General features: G+C 52.0%; 1 pseudogene; it reads right to left on the minus strand.

Annotated features, from left to right (window-relative positions):
* Positions 1-94: 94 nt before the first annotated feature.
* On the minus strand, positions 95-9,472 carry LOC116679141 (H-2 class II histocompatibility antigen, E-S beta chain-like; annotated as a pseudogene).
* Between the last annotated feature and the right edge of the window lie 874 nt (positions 9,473-10,346).

Genomic DNA, 10,346 nt, shown 5'->3' on the forward strand with positions numbered 1-10,346 from the left:
TTTTAAAGATTAACCCCATCTGGACCTGCTCTGGAACTCCTCTGAGACTGGAACTATCTGGACCTGGTCTGGAACTCCTCTGAGACTGGAACTATCTGACCTGGTCTGGAACTCCTCTGAGACTGGAACTATTGTGAAACTGGTCTAATGTCCTGTAAAGAGGTCTGAACTGGTCTACATGGAGCCCTGGTCTGACCTCGGGTCTTGCTCTTGTAGTAGATGAATCCAGCCAGAGATAAGACCAGACCCAGACTCAGTCCTGAGGCTCCGATGGCAATCTTGTTCCTGTCAGACTCAGGCATGGACGGGTCTGAGGACAGACAGGGAGAGAGAGACAGGTGAGGTGAGGAGACAGACAGACAGACTGATCTCAAGAAATGTTATCAAAAATTATTGCTTTTTAACATATATACACACACACACATACACACACACATACATAGAAAGACAGACAGGTAGAGCAAGATAGGTAAAGCGAGACCTACAGGTAGAGAGAGAGACAGACAGATGGAGAGACAGACAGATAAAGAGACAGACAGGTAGAGAGAGACAGACAGGTGGAGAGACAGACAGATAAAGAGACAGACAGGTAGAGAGAGACAGACAGGTGGAGAGACAGACAGGTAGAGAGAGACAGACAAGTGGAGAGAGACAGACAGGTGGAGAGAGACAGACAGGTGGAGAGACAGACAGGTAGAGAGAGACAGACAGGTGGAGAGACAGACAGGTAGAGAGAGAGAGAGACAGGTAGAGAGACAGACAGGTAGAGAGACAGACAGGTAGAGAGAGAGAGACAGGTAGAGAGACAGACAGGTAGAGAGACGGACAGGTATTTACCCCAGGAGGTCATCAGAGGTTCTCTCAGGCTGGCGTGTTCCACCATACAGGAGATCTTCTCTCCAGACCTGCTGACACAAACCAGAACATCAGAGAAACCTGGACCTGGACCAGAACCAGTACATCAGAGAAACCTGGACCAGAACCAGCACATCAGAGAAACCTGGACCAGAACCTGGACCAAACCAGCACTTCAGACATTCTGTCTCTCACTGAGAGAAACTTGAATCTGTACTTTACGGGACCTGGAGCTGGACCATACTGAACCTGGACCTTATTAAACCTGAACCTTACTGAAACTGGACCTCACTGGACCAGGACCCTACTGGAGCAGGACCCTACTGGGCCTGGACCTTTCTGGACTTTACTGGACCTGGAGGAGGACCCTACTGGGCCTGGACCTTACTGGACCTAGACCAGGACCCTACTGGGCCTGGAGATGGACCTTACTGAGCCTGGACCTTACTGGACCTGTGCCTGGACCTGTACCTTACTGAAGCGGGAGGTGACTGGACCTGGAGGTGGACCTTACTAGACCTGGACCCTACTGGACCTGGAGGTGGACCCTACTGGACCTGGAGGCGGCTCACCTGGACCTTACTGGACCTTACTGAACCTGGACATTACTTGACTGGGACTTTACTGGACCTGCACATTACTAGACCCTACTAGACCTGGACCCTACTAGACCTGGAGGTGGACCCTACTGGACCTGGACCCTACTAGACCTGGAGGTGGACCCTACTGGACCTGGACCCTACTAGACCTGGAGGTGGACCCTACTGGACCTGGACCCTACTGGGCCTGGAGGTCCTCACCTGGGCGTGTACTCCAGGTGAGAGTGGATCTGGACCCTACTAGACCTGGACCCTACTGGACCTGGACCCTACTGGCCCTGGAGGTACTCACCTGGGCGTGTACTCCAGGTGAGAGTGGATCTGGACCCTACTAGACCTGGACCCTACTAGACCTGGACCCTACTGGGCCTGGAGGTCCTCACCTGGGCGTGTACTCCAGGTGAGAGTGGATCTGGACCCTACTAGACCTGGACCCTACTAGACCTGGACCCTACCAGACCTGGACCCTACTAGACCTGGACCCTACTAGACCTGGACCCTACTGGGCCTGGAGGTCCTCACCTGGCGTGTACTCCAGGTGAGAGTGGATCTGGACCCTACTAACCTGGACCCTACTAGACCTGGACCCTACCAGACCTGGACCTACTAGACCTGGACCCTACTGGAACTGGACCCTACTAGACCTGGACCCTACTGGTCCTGGACCCTACTAGACCTGGACCCTACTGGACCTGGACCCAACTAGACCTGGACCCTACTGGACCTGGACCCTACTGGGCCTGGAGGTCCTCACCTGGGCGTGTACTCCATGTGAGACCTCCAGACCCTACTGGCCCTGGAGCTGGACCCTACTAGACCTGGACCCTACTGGACCTGGACCCTACTAGACCTGGACCCTACTGGACCTGGACCCTACTGGACCTGAACCCTACTGGACCTGGACCCTACTAGACCTGGACCCTACTGGACCTGGACCCTACTAGACCTGGACCCTACTGGCCCTGGAGGTCCCCACCTGGGCGTGTACTCCAGGTGAGAGTGGATCTGGACCCTACTAGACCTGTACCCTCCTATACCAGGACCCTACTGGTCCTGCAGGTCCTCACCTGGGCGTGTACTCCAGGTGAGAGTGGACCTGTACCCTCCTAGACCTGGACCCTACTAGACCTGGACCCTACTGGCCCTGCAGGTCCTCACCTGGGCGTGTACTCCAGGTGAGAGTGGACCTGTACCCTCCTAGACCTGGACCCTACTAGACCTGGACCCTACTGGTCCTGCAGGTCCTCACCTGGGCGTGTACTCCAGGTGAGAGTGGATCTGGACCCTACTAGACCTGGACCCTACTGGTCCTGCAGGTCCTCACCTGGGCGTGTACTCCAGGTGAGAGTGGATCTGGACCCTACTAGACCTGGACCTGGACCCTACTAGACCTGGACCCTACTGGTCCTGCAGGTCCTCACCTGGGCGTGTACTCCAGGTGAGAGTGGATCTGGACCCTACTAGACCTGGACCCTACTGGCCCTGCAGGTCCTCACCTGGGCGTGTACTCCAGGTGAGAGTGGATCTGGACCCTACTAGACCTGGACCCTCCTAGACCTGGACCCTACTGGTCCTGCAGGTCCTCACCTGGGCGTGTACTCCAGGTGAGAGTGGATCTGGACCTTACTAGACCTGGACCCTACTGGCCCTGGACCCTACTGGTCCTGCAGGTCCTCACCTGGGCGTGTACTCCAGGTGAGAGTGGATCTGGACCCTACTAGACCTGGACCCTACTAGAACTGGACCCTACTGGTCCTGCAGGTCCTAACCTGGGCGTGTACTCCAGGTGAGAGTGGATCTGGACCCTACTAGACCTGGACCCTACCAGACCTGGACCCTACTAGACCTGGACCCTACTGGGCCTGGAGGTCCTCACCTGGGCGTGTACTCCAGGTGAGAGTGGATCTGGACCCTACTAGACCTGGACCCTACTAGACCTGGACCCTACCAGACCTGGACCCTACTAGACCTGGACCCTACTGGACCTGGACCCTACTAGACCTGGACCCTACTGGTCCTGGACCCTACTAGACCTGGACCCTACTGGACCTGGACCCTACTGGACCTGGACCCTACTGGGCCTGGAGGTCCTCACCTGGGCGTGTACTCCAGGTGAGGACCTCCAGACCCTACTGGCCCTGGAGCTGGACCCTACTAGACCTGGACCCTACTGGACCTGGACCCTACTAGACCTGGACCCTACTGGACCTGGACCCTACTGGACCTGAACCCTACTGGACCTGGACCCTACTAGACCTGGACCCTACTGGACCTGGACCCTACTAGACCTGGACCCTACTGGCCCTGGAGGTCCTCACCTGGGCGTGTACTCCAGGTGAGAGTGGATCTGGACCCTAATAGACCTGGACCCTACTGGCCCTGGAGGTCCTAACCTGGGCGTGTACTCCAGGTGAGAGTGGATATGGACCCTACTAGACCTGGACCCTACTGGCCCTGGAGGTCCTCACCTGGGCTTGTACTCCAGGTGAGAGTGGATCTGGACCCTACTAGACCTGGACCCTACTGGACCTGGACCCTACTAGACCTGGACCCTACTGGCCCTGGAGGTCCTCACCTGGGCGTGTACTCCAGGTGAGAGTGGATCTGGACCCTACTAGACCTGGACCCTACTGGACCTGGACCCTACTAACCTGGACCCTACTGGCCTGGAGTCCTCACCTGGGCGTGTACTCCAGGTGAGAGTGGACCTGGACCCTACTGGATCTGGACCCTCCTAGACCTGACCCTACTAGACCTGGACCCTCCTAGACCTGGACCCTACTGGGCCTGGAGGTCCTCACCTGGGCGTGTACTCCAGGTGAGAGTGGATCTGGACCCTACTGGACCTGGACCCTACTAGACCTGGACCCTACTGGCCCTGCAGGTCCTCACCTGGGCGTGTACTCCAGGTGAGAGTGGATGTGGACCCTACTTGACCTGGACCCTACTGGCCCTGCAGGTCCTCACCTGGGCGTGTACTCCAGGTGAGAGTGGATCTGGACCCTACTAGACCTGGACCCTACTGGACCTGGACCCTACTAGACCTGGACCCTACTGGTCCTGCAGGTCCTCACCTGGGCGTGTACTCCAGGTGAGAGTGGATCTGGACCCTACTAGACCTGTACCCTACTAGACCTGGACCCTACTGGTCCTGCAGGTCCTCACCTGGGCGTGTACTCCAGGTGAGAGTGGATCTGGACCCTACTAGACCTGTACCCTCCTAGACCAGGACCCTACTGGTCCTGCAGGTCCTCACCTGGGCGTGTACTCCAGGTGAGAGTGGATCTGGACCTTACTAGACCTGGACCCTACTGGCCCTGGACCCTACTGGTCCTGCAGGTCCTCACCTGGGCGTGTACTCCAGGTGAGAGTGGATCTGGACCCTACTAGACCTGGACCCTACTAGACCTGGACCCTACTGGTCCTGCAGGTCCTCACCTGGGCGTGTACTCCAGGTGAGAGTGGATCTGGACCCTACTAGACCTGGACCCTACTAGACCTGGACCCTACCAGACCTGGACCCTACTAGACCTGGACCCTACCAGACCTGGACCCTACTAGACCTGGACCCTACTAGACCTGGACCCTACTGGTCCTGCAGGTCCTCACCTGGGCGTGTACTCCAGGTGAGAGTGGATCTGGACCTTACTAGACCTGGACCCTACTGGCCCTGGACCCTACTGGTCCTGCAGGTCCTCACCTGGGCGTGTACTCCAGGTGAGAGTGGATCTGGACCCTACTAGACCTGTACCCTACTAGACCTGGACCCTACTGGTCCTGCAGGTCCTCACCTGGGCGTGTACTCCAGGTGAGAGTGGATCTGGACCCTACTAGACCTGGACCCTACTAGACCTGGACCCTACTGGTCCTGCAGGTCCTCACCTGGGCGTGTACTCCAGGTGAGAGTGGATCTGGACCCTACTAGACCTGGACCCTACTAGACCTGGACCCTACCAGACCTGGACCCTACTAGACCTGGACCCTACTAGACCTGGACCCTACTGGGCCTGGAGGTCCTCACCTGGGCGTGTACTCCAGGTGAGAGTGGATCTGGACCCTACTAGACCTGGACCCTACTAGACCTGGACCCTACCAGACCTGGACCCTACTAGACCTGGACCCTACTGGACCTGGACCCTACTAGACCTGGACCCTACTGGTCCTGGACACTACTAGACCTGGACCCTACTGGACCTGGACCCAACTAGACCTGGACCCTACTGGACCTGGACCCTACTGGGCCTGGAGGTCCTCACCTGGGCGTGTACTCCAGGTGAGGACCTCCAGGACCCTACTGGCCCTGGAGCTGACCCTACTAGACCTGGACCCTACTGACCTGGACCCTACTAGACCTGGACCCTACTGGACCTGGACCCTACTGGACCTGAACCCTACTGGACCTGGACCCTACTAGACCTGGACCCTACTGGACCTGGACCCTAGTAGACCTGGACCCTACTGGCCCTGGAGGTCCTCACCTGGGCGTGTACTCCAGGTGAGAGTGGATCTGGACCCTACTAACCTGACCATACTGGCCCTGGAGGTCCTCACCTGGGCGTGTACTCCAGGTGAGAGTGGATCTGGACCCTACTAGACCTGGACCCTACTGGCCCTGGAGGTCCTCACCATGGTCGTGTACTCCAGTGAGAGTGGATCTGGACCCTACTAGACCTTGACCCTACTGGACCTGGACCCTACTAGACCTGGACCCTACTGGCCCTGGAGGTCCTCACCTGGGCGTGTACTCCAGGTGAGAGTGGATCTGGACCCTACTAGACCTGGACCCTACTGGACCTGGACCCTACTAGACCTGGACCCTACTGGCCTGGAGGTCCTCACCTGGGCGTGTACTCCAGGTGAGAGTGGACCTGGACCCTACTGGATCTGGACCCTCCTAGACCTGGACCCTAATAGACCTGGACCCTCCTAGACCTGGACCCTACTGGGCCTGGAGGTCCTCACCTGGGCGTGTACTCCAGGTGAGAGTGGATCTGGACCCTACTGGACCTGGACCCTACTAGACCTGGACCCTACTGGCCCTGCAGGTCCTCACCTGGGCGTGTACTCCAGGTGAGAGTGGATGTGGACCCTACTAGACCTGGACCCTACTAGACCTGGACCCTACTGGCCCTGCAGGTCCTCACCTGGGCGTGTACTCCAGGTGAGAGTGGATCTGGACCCTACTAGACCTGGACCCTACTGGACCTGGACCCTACTAGACCTGGACCCTACTGGTCCTGCAGGTCCTCACCTGGGCGTGTACTCCAGGTGAGAGTGGATCTGGACCCTACTAGACCTGTACCCTCCTAGACCAGGACCCTACTGGTCCTGCAGGTCCTCACCTGGGCGTGTACTCCAGGTGAGAGTGGACCTGTACCCTCCTAGACCTGGACCCTACTAGACCTGGACCCTACTGGCCCTGCAGGTCCTCACCTGGGCGTGTACTCCAGGTGAGAGTGGACCTGTACCCTCCTAGACCTGGACCCTACTGGTCCTGCAGGTCCTCACCTGGGCGTGTACTCCAGGTGAGAGTGGATCTGGACCCTACTAGACCTGGACCCTACTGGTCCTGCAGGTCCTCACCTGGGCGTGTACTCCAGGTGAGAGTGGATCTGGACCCTACTAGACCTGGACCCTACTGGTCCTGCAGGTCCTCACCTGGGCGTGTACTCCAGGTGAGAGTGGATCTGTACCCTACTAGACCTGGACCCTACTGGTCCTGCAGGTCCTCACCTGGGCGTGTACTCCAGGTGAGAGTGGCTCTGGACCCTACTAGACCTGGACCCTACTAGACCTGGACCCTACTGGTCCTGCAGGTCCTCACCTGGGCGTGTACTCCAGTAGAGTGGATCTGGTAGTACCATCCCCGTCTGCCAGCTCATCAGTGGAAGTGACATCAGAGGTGACTTCCTGTCCGTCCCTGGTCCAGGTGACCCGGATCTGTTTGGGTAGAAGTCGTAGACGCTGCAGACCAACATGGCCGAGTGTTTCCCCCCAGGGGGCGTGGCCGAGTGGACTCGGACGTACGGATTGGCTGAAACACAAACACACGTCCTCTGATTGGTGCGTTCACTTAGGCCCCGCCCACCGGCTCTGATGGTTGGTGACAGGTATCACAGGTGCATTCTGGGAGAATCCACCGTTATAAACACCGCCGTTAACAGACGTTAAAATAGTTATATTATTATACATATAATAATATAACTATTATATAATATTAACATAAAATAATAATATATTATAATCATGTAAGAATATAAATACTATATTAATATTAATATAAATATAGTATTTATATTATTATAACATCATAATATTAATATGTTATTGTAAAATATTATAATACATTACTATATTATATTATAATATAATAATTATACTTTTATGTGTATTATTATATTAAGTATTATGAGTATCTGCAGTACCAGGGTCAGACCAGCAGGTGGAGCTGTGATTTAACATTAAAATCATTAAATATTAATTTATATTTATTATAGTGTAGTGTTTTTAATTTAAATTATAATAATTATTAAATATTCATAAATGAAACTTTATCAGAATAACTTATTATTATTATTATTATTATTATTATTAAGATCTATGAGTAGATGATAATGATGATGAGTTAATAAATGAGATGATGATGTCATGATGTAAGAGAATAACTCACCTGATTTAGAGAGAACAGCCCCGTACCAGTTGTCTATGTTGTGTTTGCAGTACGTCTCCTTCTGAGCTCTCTCTCCAGCCAGTAATGAAGGATCTTTGTTCCAGTTCTCAGCGTACTTCAGACCAGGCTGAGTGTACCCGACAAACTTCCCCACCTTACTACTGAACCTCACGTCCTCTATTTTATTAAAATAATAAGAGTCGATGAACTCGATGTCGTTCAGATCAGACGAGTTAAACACACACCGGAACAGGTTATATTCCAAAAATCCATCTGAAGAACACAGAAACAATATGATCAGAGTATTAATCAGAGTACTGGTCCTACCTGCTGTGTAGAGGCTGATGAAGTACTAGTAGTATACAGTGAGTACTGGTCCTACCTGCTGTGTAGAGGCTGATGAAGTACTAGCAGTATACAGTGAGTACTGGTCCTACCTGCTGTGTAGAGGCTGATGAAGTACTAGTATATACAGTGAGTACTGGTCCTACCTGCTGTGTAGAGGCTGATGAAGTACTAGTAGTATACAGTGAGTACTGGTCCTACCTGCTGTGTAGAGACTGATGAAGTACTAGTAGTATACAGTGAGTACTGGTCCTACCTGCTGTGTAGAGGCTGATGAAGTACTAGCAGTATACAGTGAGTACTGGTCCTACCTGCTGTGTAGAGACTGATGAAGTACTAGTAGTATACAGTGAGTACTGTTCCTACCTGCTGTGTAGAGGCTGATGAAGTACTAGTAGTATACAGTGAGTACTGGTCCTACCTGCTGTGTAGAGGCTGATGAAGTACTAGTAGTATACAGTGAGTACTGGTCCTACCTGCTGTGTAGAGGCTGATGAAGTACTAGCAGTATACAGTGAGTACTGGTCCTACCTGCTGTGTAGAGGCTGATGAAGTACTAGTAGTATACAGTGAGTACTGGTCCTACCTGCTGTGTAGAGGCTGATGAAGTACTAGTAGTATACAGTGAGTACTGGTCCTACCTGCTGTGTAGAGACTGATGAAGTACTAGTAGTATACAGTGAGTACTGGTCCTACCTGCTGTGTAGAGGCTGATGAAGTACTAGCAGTATACAGTGAGTACTGGTCCTACCTGCTGTGTAGAGACTGATGAAGTACTAGTAGTATACAGTGAGTACTGGTCCTACCTGCTGTGTAGAGGCTGATGAAGTACTAGTAGTATACAGTGAGTACTGGTCCTACCTGCTGTGTAGAGGCTGATGAAGTACTAGTAGTATACAGTGAGTACTGGTCCTACCTGCTGTGTAGAGGCTGATGAAGAGGAGGGAGATGATGAAGGATGAAGCCATGTTCTTCTTCTTCTGTTCTTCTTCTTCTTCTTCTGTTCTTTAACAAACTGACTCCGTCTCACTGAGAGCTGCTCTAAGAACCAGAGGACCTGATCACATGACCTGCAGCAGCCAATCCTATCAGAGCATCTCAGAGCATCAGCTGTTACCAGGCAGACAGACCAGACACACAGCACCTTCCTCTGTTACTGTGTTCACATATTAGATATTAATAGATGATGAGTTTAACTTTTTTAAATTATTGTTCACACACAATATACACAAAGAGAAAACCAGATTCATGGAGACATGAACGAGACATATGATTCATGTCTTTCATTTAAACTGAACCCTGTAATTAAGTTATATTTCACTTGGTTTAGATTCAAGCGCCTGGGTCCCTGAAGGGCTCGTCTGACAGAGAAGAGAATTAAATAAAATATAAATGAGTTATTATGATACAGTTGCTTATATTATGTTACAGATTTTAAATGTAGTTAGTTTGTAAGCAACAATAAAGATGCTGTTTGTTAAATGAATCTGACGTAGGTTTACAACGGTTGGAGAATACTGAGACACTCAGGGTGGTGGAGTTCATGAGGGTTATTATATTTATTATTATTATTGTTATTTATTATTATTATTATTATTATCATTATTATTATTATTATTATTATTATTATTATTATTATTATTATTATAGTTATTATTGTTATTATTAAAATTATTATTATTATTAAAATTATTATTATTATAATTATTGTTATTACTATTATTATTATTTTTCTATTATTATTATTATTATTATTATTATTTTAATTAATATTATTTAAAGGTAAATCATTAAAACAAAGGCCCCCTTACAGCTGGGTCCCGGAGCTGCACAGCACCGGAGGGACATGAGGACATGCAGACATGCAGACATGAGGA

Source organism: Etheostoma spectabile, unplaced genomic scaffold (genome assembly GCF_008692095.1).
Source record: "Etheostoma spectabile isolate EspeVRDwgs_2016 unplaced genomic scaffold, UIUC_Espe_1.0 scaffold00009554, whole genome shotgun sequence".
NCBI classification, from domain to species: domain Eukaryota; kingdom Metazoa; phylum Chordata; class Actinopteri; order Perciformes; family Percidae; genus Etheostoma; species Etheostoma spectabile.